At 33.5% G+C, this 20,889-nt stretch overlaps 1 pseudogene; it reads left to right on the top strand.

Annotated features, from left to right (window-relative positions):
* Positions 1–12,793: 12,793 nt before the first annotated feature.
* On the top strand, positions 12,794–13,728 carry LOC144233223 (olfactory receptor 6C2-like; annotated as a pseudogene).
* Positions 13,729–20,889: the final 7,161 nt, after the last annotated feature.

The following is a 20,889-nucleotide window of genomic DNA, read 5'->3' as shown; positions in this document are numbered from 1 at the left end:
AAATAAAATATGCCAGTATAATGAATTTTGAAATTCTGAAATTTTAGATTTCATATTAAAAGTTGTCTTTACTTAGAGCCCCATTGTAGCCTCTTGCAACTTTTCTATGAACTACTGAAAAAGACATAAAATGACAAAAGAAAAAGAGTGTAAGGGGTGCCTGGGTGGCTCAGTGGGTCAAGCGTCTGATTTTGGCTCAGGTCATAATCTCAGGGTTCAGGGTTTTGAGCCCCATGTGGGGCTCTGTGTTGACAGCCTGGAGCCTGGAGCCTGCTTTGGATTCTTTGTCTCCCTCTTTTTCTTTGCCTCTCCTCCACTCTCTCTCTCTCTCTCTCAAAAATAAACATTTAAAAAAAAATTTTAATGAATATTTAAAGAATATCCAAAATAATAAATTGAAACTATTACCAGTTCAGCAGTGTGGAATAAAACACAAATTTCTAAAAAGAAAAAAATATTGAGAATATATAATAGAATATTTACCTTTCTCAAAAGGCAATTCAATTTCCATCTCACATATAAGCCATTTGTCATGGCATAGTTTGAGTGAAAAGTAGGAAGCAATCTATTTTAAAATTATCAATTCTTTAAATAATTTTATTCATGCAGATAATTTCATCATGAAGTGAGTACACTGATGAATATATTCCCTTTAGAAATATTCTAAATGAAATTTAAGATGGAAAATTGCAAAAAGGTGTATACAAACTGACCCTATTTTTATAAATATCTACATAGGCTACATGAAGGTATGATTTCTGCCAACACACACAAAAATAATAGGAATTAAAAATAAAGGACTTACAGTAAGTTGTTAAGTTATAGGGCATTTATATTTTTCATTAAAAATTCAGTCGTTCTTAGTAACATATCCTACCAAAGAAACCATGCAATAAAACATGTTTTTCAAACTTCTCTAATTTATTATTTTATAAAAGAAAAATAAAAATTACTTTGAATTAAAAACACTAATTGTTTATATATTTTAGAGCGGTATTTTAAATTAAAATAAATCTAGTGAGGCACTTTACTTTCCTCTTAATCCAAGGGAAATCTTTGTTATCAATTTGCTAACTAATTGCAGAATACGTAGGCTATTCCCAAATAAACTCAGAACATAAAAACTGGCAGAGAGAAAAAAACATATCATATGTATTCTTTCTTTTAAATAAAAATATTAATCTAAATAATTCTTATTAATTTTCCAATCAGTATTTTTACCTGTTCTGAAGCTGTTCTTTTTATCATTGAATACATAATATTTTCCTGTACATGAGTACTCCCATTACCTCATATACAAATTCATAACCCCATTATCAATGATAAGTTTTCATTGCTCAAAGTGTTCATCGTAATTAGCACCTCCAAAAGAGCTATTTTTCCTGCTTTTAAAAAACATATTAACATATGTGAAGCCAATTCTCTGAGAAAAGTATCCTCCAACTTTGTTATATTTGACTGACTTCTAGAGTTGTTCAGGTACTCTTTCTCTAGAGAGCATAAGATACTCTTCATTCCCTTCACAATACTGTACTGCAGTGTCTGGTTTAAACCACTATAGTATTAGAAATGCAAGTGCAAGTGCATAAATCAAACTTCAAGCTCTTGTATTTATGGGTTTAGAAAATGAGGAGTAATTAATGCTATATACAAGGAGTAATAACAAAATATCACTTCTAAATCATTGCTTCTTATTTGTATGTAACTAACAGAGTATTTGTAGTTACTCTTACATTTTTGAAAGCAACACCACTATTTTACTTACCATAAGCAGTATATGTTGGTATATTTTTTTTTCTAGAGGCCATATGACCAGGGATCAACCATAATGAAAGGCAAACATACCACTGGGAAACAATATTCAATTTTGTAGGCAGAAAAATTAATATAAAATACCTTTTTTTATGAATTCAATATAGGGAGATAAAGTGTGACTATTTTAATAATGTAATTATTCTGCACTATCAATATATCTAAACTTATATGATAGTATCTATGCCCTGGGTAATAAAGATTTCTCTTAAGCTCCTCTGTTGAAATATAATACAAATTGTAAGATGTGCATCCAACCAATTGTACTTTGCAAACATTCGTGAAGATTACCATAGCTGAGATGATTAGCTTGAAACTTGGGAAATATTTATTAGTTTGAAATGATCTAAGGAATGAACACATTCCTACAGGAAATCCAAAGGGACAGTGTCTCTAAGGATAATAAGAGAGATGAAAAATTTTCAAAAGAGCCTACAAAACACTAGTTGGCCTCTGTCCTTATCATTTTATTAAATAAAAGCTTCTTGTTTCAAGCATGATGACAGACAACAGTTAGGATTGTCACATTAAAAATACTCCTTTCAAGACAATCATCAAGACAATCATGCTGTACACTAGGAGATTATTTTGGGTCATACACAATAATATGTGCCGAGATAGCAATAATATGTGCTAAGTTAATTCCTTTTTTAGTTTTTTTTCTTTTCTAATACGTAAATCTATCACTAGAAGAGCAGCATATGGGGACCTAACTCAAATATTACTCTTACTTATTTTTTTTTTTTTACAAACAATTGTGTTCGATTTTAAGAGAAAAAATAGAATTTTTTGCACATTATAATTTGAGAATGAATATTTCCTGCAGTGATTTGAGAATGTACACCTAAGTTCAAACTTTTTGAGTTACTAATCATTGTAACCCTTATCATTTATTGGATTTTTACTGTGCAGAAGTACTGTACTAATTGTCGTACCTTTGTTTTCAATTTAATCATCATAATAGGCAAAGTATACATAATTATGAACTTCTTGGTTGTTGGAAAATACTGAGAATTAGGGAAATCATTTTACTTGTTCACACTCATGACAAAGTTTAGAAATTATAGAGATAGGATGGCAATTAGAAGTTTGTTAACCATTATGCAATGTTTCCAATTAAGTAAATGGATAGTTAGATAACAGATAATGGTAGATAGATAGATAGATGATAGATAGATACAAAGACACATAGATAGATGAGGATAGAGCATAGAAAGATAGATGATGATAGATGATAGATGGATGAATGGATGGATAGATAGAAGATTGATTGATAGATAGATAGATAGATAGATAGATGATAGATAGATAACAGATAATACATAGAAAGATGAGAAGAATATTTAGCTTGGAAAATAATCAATAAATTAATGCCTGATACCATACCTAGAATATGAGTACTGAACCTTTTTTGAATGAATAAATAGATACATGATTGAAAAATTGACATTCTTATATCATAAATCCAATAACTTTTTCAAGAAATAAAATGAACTCATGAAACTTTTTTGAGTATACCTTTAAAATAAAAATTGTATTTTTAACCATATTTTATATTTTTTAAAGTTTAAATGACCATATTATGGAAAAAATTATAATTGAACAGAAACAGAAACAAATGAAATAATAGTAACTTACACTGAACAAATCACAGGGTTAAAAAGCAAAGAAACAAAAATAATTTAGTGTGTAACTCTTTAAAATATCGTGCTCTGATGATTGACTGTCCATGGGATATATTCTAAAGAGCAAAAGGATCAACAAATGAATCTTTAATTTGTTTGTTATCATTGGGCAAATTAATAAATATATTGATGTTGACAACTAGGAATCCTAAGGTAGAAGAAAGGGGGGAAGTTGAATCAAATATGAATGGGAAAATATCAGTGGTGTTGGATTAGAATGACACGCAGCAATGTCAACTAATGAACTCTTCATGTGTTTTTTACCCTAGCTTTGTCCTTTAAGAGATCCTAGAAAGCATTCTGACAGCATTATTAGGATCAAAACCAAGCGTAACTTTCCAAAATGACATGGGAGCCTCCTTGAAGGCCAAATTTTCTATGGTTCAATCCCTCCTTCTTTTTGTGACTTCTACATACTGGGTTAGCCCAACGTTTCTTTGCTTTCTTCTTTCTATGCTTATTCCCAAGGTCCTTTTACTTGGTCTTCTGTTCTATCTATTTGGTGGAATTTAACTACATCTCACTATTTCCATTGCCACTTTTCTGGTTAAAGCCACCGTTTTTAAATTTTTTACATTTTACTGACAATTTTACTAGGCTAAGATATTGACATTAAATTCCTAGCATATGAGAAACTAGTGTTGAACATCAATTCATGAAATGCTGTGTTTTCAAATTTTTCTTTAGTTAATGTATTATTAACATACTGGGGCACCTGGTTGGCTCAGTTGGTTAAACATTTGACTTCAGCTCAGGTCGTGATCTCATGTCCCGCATTGGGCTCTGTGCTGACAGCTCAGAGCCTGGAGCCTGTTTCAGATCCTGTATTTCCCTCTCTCTCTGCCTCTCTCTCGCTCCCTCTCCCTCCCTCTCTCAGAAATAAATAAACATTAAAAAATAAAAAATATATATATTATTAACATACTGATAAAAATAGCACTTTATGTGCAAAATATCACCCCAGGTTTTTCTGCCCAGATTGTATCTGTCTCATCCTCTAAAATGGCATTAAAACAACCACTTGATCATTTGGGGGAAAATTTGATATCCTCATACGCTATACCAATATAATCCAGATACATTATAGATACTAATGTAAATAGGTCTTAAAGCTATGGAAAGAAAATATAAGTAAATGTATGATAAGATCAGAATCAGTAAAGCCTCTCAAGTAATGGCAACAAGTTCAAAAATAATAAAACAAAAGACATATATTTTACTATATATTAACCAAATTTTCTTTATACCAGCAACACCCTAAATTATATTAAATGTTAAATAACAAATCATTAAATAGGATTTGTAACATATAAGACTTACATAGACTTAATATCCTGAATATATAAAAATATCTTAGAAAAGAATAGTCACTTAAAAAAAAAACAATGAAAGAATAGTAGTATTATGTTCATAAAAACATAAATTGCCAATGAACATTTGAAAATTGCTATATATCATAAGCAATCAACAAAATGTGGATTAAGGTGAACAAAAGAACAAAATATTATTTGTATCATCATTTTGGCAAAGATGTAATACACTGATAATACATCTTGACCTGGTGTTATTAACCCATCTTCCAGTCTCCAAGGACATGTCCCTATTCCTAGATGCATCAGTCAGCTTTTGTTTTCTTTTACTTCTCTATATTAATTACATTGTATATTCCTTACTGACTCTAAAGTAGGGTCACCAAGGATACTTGTTTTTGTTGTTTTTAACTTAGTTGATCTTACCTACATAACAGCTTGCCTATGTAAAGTATCCTCAATCATTCCTTGCTGAAACTTTAAGGAAACTACCCCATGCTAAAATTGTTTGAACACATCATCAACTTTTCAAAAATCAGAGAATTTCTGGTGTTACTTGCCTGTTTACTAGTCTTTCCTTCTACGGAGCTAATCAGATTATGCAGAAATAGTCCCTTGTTTAATTTAGGCATATACTGTAATTCATGATAAATGTTAGACCTAAGGATATAAAAATTGATAAAGGTTGTGTATGCATTTCCACTGTTGCCTTTGAGTGAAAGTGAGGAAGCATGACTACATTATATCCATGTTACTACTGATAATTCTTATTTAATTGTGATCTGTGTGGAAATGAAACTAGAGCCTGAATGAGAGACTGAACTGTAAGTATGTTCATATTTCTCAAATCAAGTTTTTCCATTATGAAATATGAAAAACTAATTAAAATATTTTCAGTCACTTTCCTAAGTGTGTGTGTATTTATATGTATACACATTTATAAACACTCATTTTTATATATGTATATGTGTGTATTAAAAACTTGGATAGTTCATAAGGATATGAGAAATTAATTTTATGTCTTGAGTGTTACTTCTTTTTCAAGAATATGAATCATGGAAGCAGATGAAGAGATGGCTAAGCTTGTGTTTTATGAATTGGTTAAATATGGCAATATTTATGGCCAGATTTGATAAGCATATGACGCAATATCTATTGCCCTAATTGCTAACACATGCGCACACACACACACACACGCACACACACACACAATCTCAATTGTACAAATACATCTCATCAACTAATAAATATCTTTTTTTAAAACAAAAAGTTTTTTTTTGTTTGTTTGTTTGTTTGTTTTTAATAGTTTATTGTCAAATTAGTTTCCACATAACACTCAGTGCTCATCCCCACAAGTGTCCTCCTCCATGCCCATCCCCCCTCCCCCCACATCCATCAGTCCTCAGTTTTTGTCAGCATTCAAGAGTCTCTCATGGTTTGCCTCTCTCCCTTTCCCCCACCATTTCCGCCCTTCTTCTCCCCCTTGTTCCTCCGTCAAGTTCCTCCTAATCCTCCTATACGTGCAAACATATGATATTTGTCCTTCTCTGCCTGACTTATTTCGCTCAGCATAACACCCTCAAGGTCCATCCATGTTGCTACACATGGCCAGATTTCATTGTTTCTCATTGCCATGTAGTATTCCATGGTATAGATAAACCACATCTTCTTGATCCATTCATCTGTTGATGGACACTTAGGCTCTTTCCATGTTTTAGCTATTGTGGAGAGTGCTGCTATGAACATTGGGGTACATGTGCTCCTATGCATCAGCATTTCTGTATCCCTTGGGTAAATTCCTAGCAGTGCTATTGCTGGGTCATAGGGGAGTTCTATTGTTAGTTTCCTGAGGAACCTCCACACTGTTTTCCAGAGGGGCTGTACCAGTTTACATTCCCACCAACAGTGTAGGAGGGTGCCCGTTTCTCCACATCCTCGCCAGCATCTAGAGTTCTCTGATTTGCTCATTTTAGCCACTCTGACTGGCGTGAGGTGGTATCTCAGTGTGGTTTTGATTTGTATTTCCCTGATGAGGAGGGATGCTGAACATCGTTTCATGTGTCTGTTGGCCATCTGGATGTCCTCTTTGGAGAAGTGTCTGTTCATATCTTCTGCCCATTTCTTCACTGGGTAAAACAAAAAGTTTTGATGTCTAGGCATATTAAACAAAAATCAATGTTACATCAGTAATAAAATTAATTTGTTGGAATGTTTCTGAGGCATGTTTCTGAAGTAGGTAACTAGAAGGACAAAGAAAGGGTTATTCCACAGCCTAGGATAATAGCCAGGATCAGCAGGGACTTTTACTAGGGGCTACAACAGGGAATGAAAGGAAGATAACTGGAAGAAGAAAGGAAGGTGGGCTTTGGGTAACAACGATTCTGTGTTTCTCATTTGAGCTACTACAGGTGTTTCAGGTGTGCCTCTGCAGAACAGAATAGGATAACAGCCTTGAGATTAAGTTTTTTGCCCATGAGTATATTTCAGCCTTCATCCTCTCTGATAGTGTCTAGAAATTCTGAATGCTACTCTTGGTTACGGAGGTTCCCTCCAGGACCATTGTGTCAAAGAAGGAACCCAGGAGCAGGCTTTGGTTGAAGCTAGCCATCTCATACCACATCATACAAAAGAAATGCTAAATCCATTCTAACTGGACTACAGTCTGAGGAATTTGTCCTATGTACTGTCAGTAAAATCAAAGAGTAATCCCACACAGTTAAGGGACTTTCTAGCAACTAGTTCAGGTAAATATAATACTATNAAGAAAGGGTTATTCCACAGCCTAGGATAATAGCCAGGATCAGCAGGGACTTTTACTAGGGGCTACAACAGGGAATGAAAGGAAGATAACTGGAAGAAGAAAGGAAGGTGGGCTTTGGGTAACAACGATTCTGTGTTTCTCATTTGAGCTACTACAGGTGTTTCAGGTGTGCCTCTGCAGAACAGAATAGGATAACAGCCTTGAGATTAAGTTTTTTGCCCATGAGTATATTTCAGCCTTCATCCTCTCTGATAGTGTCTAGAAATTCTGAATGCTACTCTTGGTTACGGAGGTTCCATCCAAGACCATTGTGTCAAAGAAGGAACCCAGGAGCAGGCTTTGGTTGAAGCTAGCCATCTCATACCACATCATACAAAAGAAATGCTAAATCCATTCTAACTGGACTACAGTCTGAGGAATTTGTCCTATGTACTGTCAGTAAAATCAAAGAGTAATCCCACACAGTTAAGGGACTTTCTAGCAACTAGTTCAGGTAAATATAATACTATCATTAGCTCATACCTACAACTTTTTAAAGACCTCATTACCTTATCCTTATTGATTTATGTTCTCTATTGCTTTCACATGGTCTACATTAGAATTTAAATGAAAAATCCTATGGAATTGTGATCAGGGAGAGCTGATGAAATGCCTAGCCTGAGAGACTACATTCTAGTACTCAAAAATTGGGCCACTGAAGGGCTAGAGGAGCATGATACAAATTCTTATATGGAAGGAAGGACTTTCTACATTAGTGTACTTTCTTCTACATGAACCACAGGAATTAAAGGACTTCTGTCAAGTAGAATCTTGAAATATAAGTAGAGGATACATCTTGGTCCTTGTAAATATCTATGTGTTTAATTAATATACTGAGAAATTATTATATTCCAGGAAATGTGATTGGATCTGAGTCTACTACTGAGAATAAGATAGGCCCTGATCTCAAGAGTGTCACAGTCTAACTGGGTGACAAACAGTTAAATAAGTAATTCAATACAGCTCTGATGTAGGAATGAGTATATAGGAATACAATGGAGATGTAGCCAGCCTAGTCTATAGGAATTGAGTTGGTATCTCAGAACTTATTCTAGGTGCAGTGAGGAAAATGGATTGAAATGTTCAAAACAGGAGATAACAAGTCCAATTAGAGTATGAATGTTTCATTTTGAGTATGAGATCAAAGTGATCTGAAGTAGGGTAGAAACAGGTGGAATGAAAGAGATGAACTGTTTTTATAACATATTAAGGTTGTAAATAGATTAGCTTTATCCAGATGTGAGCAATAGGGTGGAAGGAGGCCTTCTAAAAGAAGAATAAAAATAATAAATTGAGTAAGAGTGGTGATAGTACATTAGTGGATAAAGTTGTCAGATTTTGGCAGCCTGACTAATGAATGAAAGACAGAAGAGGAGACTAAAGAGAGATTTGTATTCACTTAAGTGAATTCATTTAAAGGCATGGTCTTTGAAATTCAGAGATTGGCTGGATATTAACCTGAGCTATGCTAAAGAATGCAACTTGTGACAAGCGTTGCCTCATATTTTAATAAACTGAATGTATGTAATAAAGGGCTTGGTGCATTACTAAGAAGTGTATAAATAAGGAACTATTATAGAATATGAAAGCGGCAGATAAAATGGTCAAATCTCAGGGTTTGTCTTGTTTTTAATTGCTACATTTTGCAATGGTTTAACATTACTATTGCAAATAGTAACAAATGAAAGTGAACAAATCATAAGGGCACAGTTTTGTATATAGCACACAAATGGCATCATCCAAGCCTATAGAGGCATATAACCTAAGCCCAGACCTAGTCTTACCTTCACAATCCTCTGAATAGAGACACTCTCCTGACTTCTAACTCCACAGAAAGTTTTGCTTATTTGTGAAACTTGCATAAATGAAATCATGCTCTACGTATTCTTTTGTGTCTTGTATCTTCATTCAGAGTTATGTTTTTGAAAACTTTTCATGATATTGCATGTAGCAATATTAGTTTTATCTTCATTAGTATACTCTTCCATTTTATGAATATACCACAATTTAAAAACTGATTTTATTATTAATGGACATTTTTGTATTTCAAGTTTTTGGATTACTGAGAAAATGAGGCTAAAATTTTCCTAAACATGCATGTATTTTGTGTATATATGTACACATTTTGATTGGATAAATACATAGGACTATAACTTTCTCTTTCACAGATATCTGGACATCAACTTAACAAATATATTCAAAAAGTTTTTATAGTGTTTATATGAATGTACACTCTAATCTTCACCATTCATGGTATGGTCCATCTATTTAATGTCAGTTATTCTCATGGTTGAGCAGAGGCTGTGACTTTAATTTCCTTTTCCCTAAGTACTAGAAAGTTCACATTTCACATGTTCACTAGCCATTAGGTATGTTTTTTAGTGAAGAAATTAGTCTAATTGTTATTAGGTTGGGTTTTGTTTTCCCTTTGGTTTGTAATAAATTTAAAATTCTTATTATAGTCCTTGATGATTATTACAAACATCTTCCCCCACTCTCTGACTGGTCTTATTTAAATCGCTTTAATCCAGTATAACTTATATACATACAATAAGATGCATATAAGTGTTGTATTCCATTGAGCTTTGACAAATGTGGATACACATCTTTATAACTAATACAATCAAGATATACAAATTTCTATGACTTGTAAATATTTAATTGTGCTCTTTCCTAGTTAATCCTTCATAAGAGATTTTGTTTTTTTCTAATTAAATTAAATCTTAAAGATTTTTCTCTTTAATGTGTATATATTTTCACTTGGCATACTAGTTTAAGATTTATCCACATTATCACATACATGAATTCTTTATATACAGATATATACACACATATATATTGACACTCTATCTTTTGTGTTTGCTAAATTCACTTAATCATTAAAGGATATTTTGTAGTTACTTAGGATTCTCTATCTACCCAATCATGTTATCCAGGGAAGATGATTTAACTCCTTTATTTCTAATCAGAATGTTATCATATTTTTCTATCCTTATTTTACTGGTTAGAAACTCCAGCACATTGTTGAATATGAACTAGAAAGTAGTCATCCTTGCTTAGTTCATGATTTTACAGGAAAGCTTTAAGGCTTTTCTCCTTATATTTGATATTAGCAGAACTTCTGTTTTGTTTTACGCAATGTGTTTTACACATTGAGACAGCTCTCTTTGCTACCACTTTGCTGAGATATTTTTAACATAAATAATTAGTGTTGAATTTTGTCAAAGATTCTATCCTGAAACTATTCAGAAGATACTATGCATTCTCCCTTCTTCTGTTATTATGGAGAAAGATTGATTGATTTAAAATACTGAACTGTGGGCAGGGGATGGACTAGGTGAGTGATGGGTATTAAGGAGGACACTTATAATGAGCACTAGTTATTATATGTAAGTGATGAATCACTAAATTCTACTCCTGAAATGAATATTACACTATATGTTAACTAACTAGGATTTAAATAAAAACTAAAAAACTAAAATAAAATATTGAGCCAACATTGAATTCCTGGAGTAAATGTCACCTTTCATGATATGTTATGTTTATAGAGTTATTGAGTATAATGAGCTTGATTTACTTTTTTTGTTGAAAATTTCTATCTTAGAAGATATTGTTCAGGTGTTTTCCTTTTTTTCTAATGTCTTTGTTTGGTTTTGCTACCATGGTAATACTTGCCTAATAAAAGGAGATGGATGGGCACCTGGGTCATTCATTTGGTTAAGGATCTGAGTCTTGATATTGTCTCATCATAATCTCGTGGTTCCTGAGATTGAGCCCCATGTCAGCCTCTGCACTGACAGTGCAGACCCTACATGGGATTCTCTCTACCTCTTTCTCTACCCCTCCCCCCACCACTCAAAACTATTGTTTAGTTTTTCTATACCTTTATTGACTTTCAATCAACTAGTTCCATCAATTCATAACACAATCTCCAATTATAATTACCAGTTTATCTGTTTCTTCTTTCATTTGTGCCAGTTTATTCTTCTTATAGTTTGATACACTGTTAAATACATAAATAATTAGAATCTCTTGGTGTTCCTGGTTAATTGGCTCATTTATCAAATAATATGTAATTTCCTTCTATATGCTTGTTAATTTTCTTTGGTGGTAATATTAACATAGTTACTCCAGCATTCTCTTGACTATGGTTCACATGGGACTCATTATTGTATTCTTTTACACTAAGCTACCCATGTCATTATATTTGAAGTGAAGGGTTTAAATACACCATCTAGGTGGGGGATTTTTTAAAAATTCATCTTATAATCTCTACCTTTTTTAATCAGTGTGGTATGTTTTGATTATTTTATACTCATTTATGTTTGGACTTCTGTTCATCATTTTCTTACTTGATTTTTGTTTGTTCCCATTGTTGTTATTTCTTTTGTTTCCTATCCTGGCTTAAAATTAACTCCTTTATGTTTCATTTAAATTTATATAATATGTTTTGGACTATACCATTTCCTAAAAGCTTGTGTGTGACTTATAATAAAAACAGTAAGCATTTCACTGACCACTTGAATCAAAATCATATGAATGGGGGTAGAATTTAGAAAATATATTACTATATAGGAAACTGCACTCTTCTCTTTTTATTGCAATTGTCATTTATATTATGTTTATATATATCAGAAACTCCACTAGATAATGTTATAATTTTTGCTTTCAGCAATCAATTTTATGAAAGGATTTAAATAGAACTGTGTTTTTGTCTTAAATGTTCAGTAGAAGTCTACAATTAAATCATCTGACCCTGAAGTTCTCTTTGTGGGGTGATTTGCTAGATGTTTGTTTACTTTAATAGATACAGGGCTCTCTAGGTTAGATATTTCATTTTGAATTACCTTGAGTAAACTGTACCTTTCAAAGAATAAGCTCATTTCATTGAAGTTACCAAATCTACTCTGCAGATGTTTTCAAAATATTTCATTTTTATCTTCTTATCAGCTTTATAACCTGTAATGCTAGCATTGTTCTCATTCCTGATAAATCTTATCTTTTCTCTTTTTTTCACAACAGTTTTATCAATGTTATTCATCCTTTCTAAAAATCAGCTCTTGATTCCTTTAAACTTGACTCTTGTTTTTTTGTTTTCTGTTTCATTGCTTTCTGTCTTGTTTTCTGTTTAGATACTTCCTCTTTGACGTTTTGCATGTAGATTGCTTAAAACAGCAAAGGCAGCAATGAGAAATCACACAGCAATAACAACATTCATCCTGTTGGGACTTACAGAGGACCCACAGCTGCAAGTTCTCCTTTTTATCTTCTTCTTTCTCACCTATGTGCTGAGCATGACTGGAAATTTGACCATCATCATTGTTACTTTCATGGATTTTCATCTTAAGACACCTATGTATGTTTTTCTTTGAAATGTCTCCATCTTAGAAATCTTATTCACAATGGTACGTATTCCCAGTTTCCTGTACAGGTTATCAACTGGGGACAAAACAATTACTTATAATGTTTATGTTAGTCAAGTATTTCTTATGGGGTTTTTGGGGCCACAGAATTTTTTCTCCTGGCAGCCATGTCCTATGACCGCTATGTGGCCATCTGCAAACCCCTTCATTACATGACCATCATGAACAACAAAGTCTGTACCATCTTTGTCTTCTGTAGCTGGATCTCTGGGTTGATGATCATCATTGCACCTCTTGGTATGGGCCTCCAGCTGGAATTCTGTGACTCCAATGCCATTGACCATTTTGGCTGTGACCCATTTCCTCTTTTTAAGATTTCATGCTCAGACACGTGGCTTATAGAACAGATGGTTATAATCTGTGCAGTATTGACATTCATTATTACACTGATTGGTGTCATTGTTTCCTACGTATATATCATCAGGACAATTCTAAGATTCCCTTCTGCTTCCCAAAGGAAAAAAGCTTTCTCTACCTGTTCATCTCACGTGATTATTTCCATCACATACGGCAGCTGTATTTTCATCTATATCAAGCCTTCAGCCAAAGATCAGGTGGACATCAATAAAGGGGTATCCGTGCTCACTACATCTGTTGCTCCTTTGTTGAACCCTTTCATTTATACTTTGAGGAACAAGCAAGTGAAACAGGCTTTTAATGACACAATAAAAAAAATTGCATTTACCTTACACAAGTAAGAGTGCATGGAATTTGAAAAATTAATGAAAACAATGATTTATTCCATCACATTTTTCTCTGGAAGTCCTAACTAGTTCAGTCAGGTTAACCTACCTAAAATCTTTCAAATCTTGAGATGTGAACCTGCTCAGAACAAATGATTTATTTCTCTCTTTAATCTCAATCAAAACTGTTTCTTCAATTTAATTAATTATATAGAAAGGACATGAGAATTTGTTTCCAAGAAATAAAATCTTCTTCCTTCTCTCACTAAGCTTCTCTAATATTATTCAAAAAGAGACTGTATAACATGTGAAATACAGTGTCTATGAGTCCTGAGAAGTTTTTGGATCAATAGTTTTTCTAAACTTCTTCNCTACCTAAAATCTTTCAAATCTTGAGATGTGAACCTGCTCAGAACAAATGATTTATTTCTCTCTTTAATCTCAATCAAAACTGTTTCTTCAATTTAATTAATTATATAGAAAGGACATGAGAATTTGTTTCCAAGAAATAAAATCTTCTTCCTTCTCTCACTAAGCTTCTCTAATATTATTCAAAAAGAGACTGTATAACATGTGAAATACAGTGTCTATGAGTCCTGAGAAGTTTTTGGATCAATAGTTTTTCTAAACTTCTTCAATTCACATATGTAAATATGCCAATAGAAACATTTGAATTATAAAATACTTCATCTTTGTTTTAAGGTATTAATCATATAAACTTTAAAAAAAGAACTCAAAATGGGTATATCAAGCATAATTAAAACATTGTAACTAAAGTAAGAAAATAAATACTAGGAATCTGGAAACAAATATGATATACTAAAGACATGAGCAACCTAGAATATTTAGATTTACTTCAAGGAAGAGGGGAAAAATTTTGACCAGAACTTCTTGACGATAGCCTGCAAGCACTCATACCCACATGCACATATGCACAAAATAAAACAGGATTAAAAATAATAAGAGGACTTTTGTTTCTAGCTCTACCAGAGTAACTAATTTGAGCCCATGTTCTCTGCTTAAATCATCATGAAACTAAATCAATTTAATGAAGAAACTTGACAACAANTCTGTGCAGTACTGACATTCATTATTACACTGATCGGTGTCATTGTTTCCTACGTATATATCATCAGGACAATTCTAAGATTCCCTTCTGCTTCCCAAAGGAAAAAAGCTTTCTCTACCTGTTCATCTCACGTGATTATTTCCATCACATACGGCAGCTGTATTTTCATCTATATCAAGCCTTCAGCCAAAGATCAGGTGGACATCAATAAAGGGGTATCCGTGCTCACTACATCTGTTGCTCCTTTGTTGAACCCTTTCATTTATACTTTGAGGAACAAGCAAGTGAAACAGGCTTTTAATGACACAATAAAAAAAATTGCATTTACCTTACACAAGTAAGAGTGCATGGAATTTGAAAAATTAATGAAAACAATGATTTATTCCATCACATTTTTCTCTGGAAGTCCTAACTAGTTCAGTCAGGTTAACCTACCTAAAATCTTTCAAATCTTGAGATGTGAACCTGCTCAGAACAAATGATTTATTTCTCTCTTTAATCTCAATCAAAACTGTTTCTTCAATTTAATTAATTATATAGAAAGGACATGAGAATTTGTTTCCAAGAAATAAAATCTTCTTCCTTCTCTCACTAAGCTTCTCTAATATTATTCAAAAAGAGACTGTATAACATGTGAAATACAGTGTCTATGAGTCCTGAGAAGTTTTTGGATCAATAGTTTTTCTAAACTTCTTCAATTCACATATGTAAATATGCCAATAGAAACATTTGAATTATAAAATACTTCATCTTTGTTTTAAGGTATTAATCATATAAACTTTAAAAAAAGAACTCAAAATGGGTATATCAAGCATAATTAAAACATTGTAACTAAAGTAAGAAAATAAATACTAGGAATCTGGAAACAAATATGATATACTAAAGACATGAGCAACCTAGAATATTTAGATTTACTTCAAGGAAGAGGGGAAAAATTTTGACCAGAACTTCTTGACGATAGCCTGCAAGCACTCATACCCACATGCACATATGCACAAAATAAAACAGGATTAAAAATAATAAGAGGACTTTTGTTTCTAGCTCTACCAGAGTAACTAATTTGAGCCCATGTTCTCTGCTTAAATCATCATGAAACTAAATCAATTTAATGAAGAAACTTGACAACAAGAAACTCAAAACCGTATCTTTTTAGAAAGAGAGATTTCAATAAATATGTCCACAATTAGCACCACCTCAGTCTACAGTGTGAGACAGAGACAAGGCTCAACATGACTGTCTCTCTGATGTGAGTTGGCAAAGATCAAATCAGCTGAAGTGTTAGTATCCTCAGATCAAGACTACATTGAACTGGAATCTGGGCAGAAGGTCCCCATTTATACCTTGGCTGAGGAGCAAGTGTAGCCCATGATTGCACATGAGTAATAATATTAAGAGTTCAACAAAAACACTAGATGCTGAGCAGTCTGTGGGCTTGCAGTTTGGGCTAAGAAAGTGAAAAGACCTTATTAATATCTCTTCAAACCTCAGACTCCTCATTGAACACCAGCAAAGCCACTTAGGAGTATATTAGGAGTAAAGACCACAGTATAGAGCAACAGTGAGAAAATTAAGATCTAGGGTGAAATCTATCCACAACTGGTTCTAGTAAATAATGTTTTATTGAAACATGTCCACTCCCAGTCATCTGCATATTGTCTATGACTGCTTTTAATGGCAGACTTGAGTAGCTTAATAGACCTCATGGCCTCAAAAGCCAAAGATATTTACTATCTATCCTTTTACAAAAAATGTTTGCCCACCTCTGGTGTAGAATTTACTTTTCTATTTTTTGTATCATTTGAGAAGAAATAATGAGAGGCAAGTTGCAATGCAGCAACATTGTCTTCATCGACCCAGATGTCTCTAGATGGTAACTTTTAAACTTGTTGTCCAGCCAGGAAAATTGAATTAGTCTATCCCCGTACAATCTTCCCCTTTGTCAATGACTGTATTTGAAAGGAAGAAAATGTGAAGAAGTCTATGTATTCTGTCCACCTATATCTCTCACTAACAACTCAAGTTAGAACTGTGTCAATGTTTTCTAACACATGGGGAATTTACTTATTTGCCATTGAATAGAAAATCTTGTTTAGCCCACCCATTCCTATAAATCTTCAATCTTACCTCAACTTTCCTTGAAAACTGATACTTATTCACAACTCTTCAAGTTCTATATGTGAAATTCAAAATCAAGCCACACTAGTATATTCCCTATCCTATGGCTATTAAATTCAAGGAAGGCCATCTGCATGATCTGTTCATCATTCAACTTAAGTATATGCCAAAACTGTAAGGCAAAGTCCTTAAAGTTTGGATAGTGCCTTTCAAGTGCTGTTTGACTGAGTCATCCATAGTGTAGCTTGCCATGCACTCAAATAAAAGTAGCCATCATTTTTAGCCTAAGTCACCCTAACTGAAGACACTATCCAAGATGAAAATTATGTGAGACTAATTCTTACTAAATACTATGAGAAATTTTAGTTATATTTTAAAGTGAGTGCATTCACTAATCCTTAAGTTATGTCTTTTTTCATGTGAAAAAAATCTCTTTTATCTTTGGTATTTAAAGTAGGTATTGGAGTGGCTAAAATGAGCAAATCAGAGAACTCTAGATGCTGGCGAGGATGTGGAGAAACGGGCACCCTCCTACACTGTTGGTGGGAATGTAAACTGGTACAGCCCCTCTGGAAAACAGTGTGGAGGTTCCTCAGGAAACTAACAATAGAACTCCCGTATGACCCAGCAATAGCACTGCTAGGAATTTACCCAAGGGATCCAGAAATGCTGATGCATAGGAGCACATGTACCCCAATGTTCATAGCAGCACTCTCCACAATAGCTAAAACATGGAAAGAGCCTAAGTGTCCATCAACAGATGAATGGATCAAGAAGATGTGGTTTATCTATACCATGGAATACTACATGGCAATGAGAAACAATGAAATCGGGCCATGTGTAGCAACATGGATGGACCTTGAGGGTGTTATGCTGAGCGAAATAAGTCAGGCAGAGAAGGACAAATATCATATGTTTGCACGTATAGGAGGATTAGGAGGAACTTGACGGAGGAACAAGGGGGAGAAGAAGGGCGGAAATGGTGGGGGAAAGGGAGAGAAGCAAACCATGAGAGACTTTTGAATGCTGACAAAAACTGAGGACTGATGGATGTGGGGGGAGGGGGGGATGGGCATGGAGGAGGACACTTGTGGGGATGAGCACTGAGTGTTATCTGGAAACTAATTTGACAATAAACTATTAAAAAAAAATAAAAATAAAGTAGGTATTGGAACTCTCTGTTTCAAAATTAAAATAAACTTCAATATTGAAAACATCAAAGTCGGAAAATTAAGATTACTTCAAGCTGACATTAGGTTTTCCCTCCTTAATAAAATATTAACATTCACGATTTTATACTTTACAAGCCAAAATAGATAATATCACATATTTGTTATATATACTGGCCTTCTATTTATTAGTTTAAAGTAGCTACTCTATGGTATGAGCCATAAAACTGTGGGTAGGAAGGGAATAACCAACTAATCTCTTCATAAATTCTATTTGGAAACTGTTAATCAAAAAGTTTCAGACTGGAGGGTACAAATTGAACAATTAAATTCATTATATATGGGTTTTGTTCCTTTTTAAAAAAATGTATTTATTTTTACTTATTTTTTAGTAATAGAAGACAGAGCATGAGCAAGAGAGGAGCAGAGAGAGAGAGGGAGACACAGAATCAGAAGCAAGTTCCAGGCTCTGAGCTGTGAGCACAGACCAGATGTGGGCCTCAAGCCCACAAATCATGATAATGATCTGTGCTGAAGTCGGATGCCTAACTGTCTGAGCCACCAGGTGTCTTTTTGCCTTTTTAAAAAAATAGGTAGGTTTCCTAGAACTTTTGATGATTAATGAGTGAGGAACAACAGTTGGATCTATTTACTGCAAAATTTGCACTGGTTACAGATAATGTCCTGTTCTCTAGTTTGAAAATTAATCTGATATTCTCTTTGAATATGAGGGAAAATAGCCATGATTTATACAAATTAAAGTAGAATTTAGTATAAGATCATATTAACAATTAAAGACTATAAGTGTTGATCACTAAATTATATATCTGAAACTAATTTTCCATTATATGATAATTAACTGGAATTTAAATATAAACTATGAATAAATAAATAAATAAAGATTCAGAGCTCTTGTCTTTTCCCTGACATTAGCCTTCCATTGTATTCTAATGCTGCATCCACTTTCTTGCTGGACAAGAAAGACTTTAGACTTAGAATCTACAACACACTTACCTCAAAGGACATTTCATCTCAGCAGAAAATCAACATGGAAACAATGGCTTTGAATGACACACAGGACCAGATGGACTTATAAAAAAGTTAATAATTTGGCACTCTAATGAAGGAAGAGTAACAACCTTGTATAAATATATATTTGTAGGTAAGCCTGATGTTGTGGAGAAGGTCACATCTGTTTATTCCTCCTCCTTCTATGGCTACTCATGAATTAATTCAAATCACATGTATTGAGAACTTATGATGTGATCAATATTCCTATACGTATTAAGGCCAAAAAAAGTGGACAGGTAATGGCCCATCTCTACTGATATATATTACATTCAGAAAATTCCATTCTAAAGTCTAAAGCATTCCATCCCATGGAATTCTAAAATTCCATTCCATTCCATTCAAAACAGCGAAATACATTCTTTTAAGTGTACATGGAACATTCTCCAGAATGGATCACATATTAGGTCACAAAACAAGCCTTAACAAATACAAAAATATTGACTCATACCATGTACCTTTTCTATCCATAATGCAATGAAACTAGAAGCTAACCACAGGAAGATATTTGGAAAGACCACAAATACATTGGAGGGTAAATATCTGCTACTAAACAGTGAATTGGTCAACCAGGAAATCAAACAAAGAACTTAAAAATACATGGAAAAAAATGAAAATGAAAACACAACAGTCCACAATAGTTTTGGGAGCAGTAAAAGTAGTCCTAAGAGAGAAGTACATATGAATACATGCCTACCTCAGGAAGCAAGAAAAATCTCAAATAAACAACCTAACTTTACACCTAAAGGAGCTAGAAGACAAGCAACAAATGAAGTTGAAATCCAGCAGAAGAAAGGAAATAATAAAAATGAGAGCTGAAATAAATGGTCTAGAAACTAAAACACACACACACACACACACACACACACACACACACAAATAGAACAGATCAATGCAACCAGGAGCTGGTTCTTTGAAAAAAATGAATAAAATTGAAAAACCTCCAACCAGACTCATCAGAGAGAAAAGAGGAAGGATCCAAATAAATAAAACCACATGTGAGAGAGAAGAAATAACAACCAACACTACAGAAATACAATTATAAAGGAATATAATGGAAAAACTACATGTCAACAAATTGGAACAACCTGGAAAAAATGTACAAACTCTTAGACACAAATAAGCTACCATAACTGAAAGAGAAGAAATAGAAAACTTGAGCAGATGGGTAACCAGGAAAGAAACTGAATTGGTAATCAGAAAACTCCCCACAAATAAAAGTCCAGGGCCAGATGGCTTCACAGGCAAATTCTACCAAATATTTAAAGAATAATTAATGCCTATTCTTCTCAAACTATCCCAAAAAATAGAAATATAAGGAAAACTTCCTAAAACTCATTCCATGAGGCCAGCATTACCCTGATCCTAAAACCAAATAGAGTCCACAAAAAAAGAGAAATACAGGCCAATATCCTTGATGAACATGAATGCAAAAATAAGACAAAAACAGAGAGAGAGGCAAACCATAAGAGCCTCTTAAATACAGAGAGAAAAATGAGGGTTGCTAGAGGGAAAGTAGTGGGGGGATGGGCTAAATGGGTAATGGGCATTAAAGAGGGCACTTGTGACACACACTAGGTGTTATATGTAAGGGATGAATCACTAAATTTTACTCCGGAAACAATATTACACTATATGTTAACTAACTTGAATCTAAAGACACATATAAACTACCATAACTGAAAAAGAAGAAATAGAAACTGAGTAGTCAATAAATTGACTCTTCACTACAATGATTTGATGATTTCCTGTCTT

Source organism: Crocuta crocuta, unplaced genomic scaffold, assembly GCF_008692635.1.
Source record: "Crocuta crocuta isolate KB4526 unplaced genomic scaffold, BGI_CrCroc_1.0 scaffold245, whole genome shotgun sequence".
NCBI lineage: Eukaryota > Metazoa > Chordata > Mammalia > Carnivora > Hyaenidae > Crocuta > Crocuta crocuta.
This window is presented reverse-complemented; position numbering and strand designations above follow the sequence as displayed.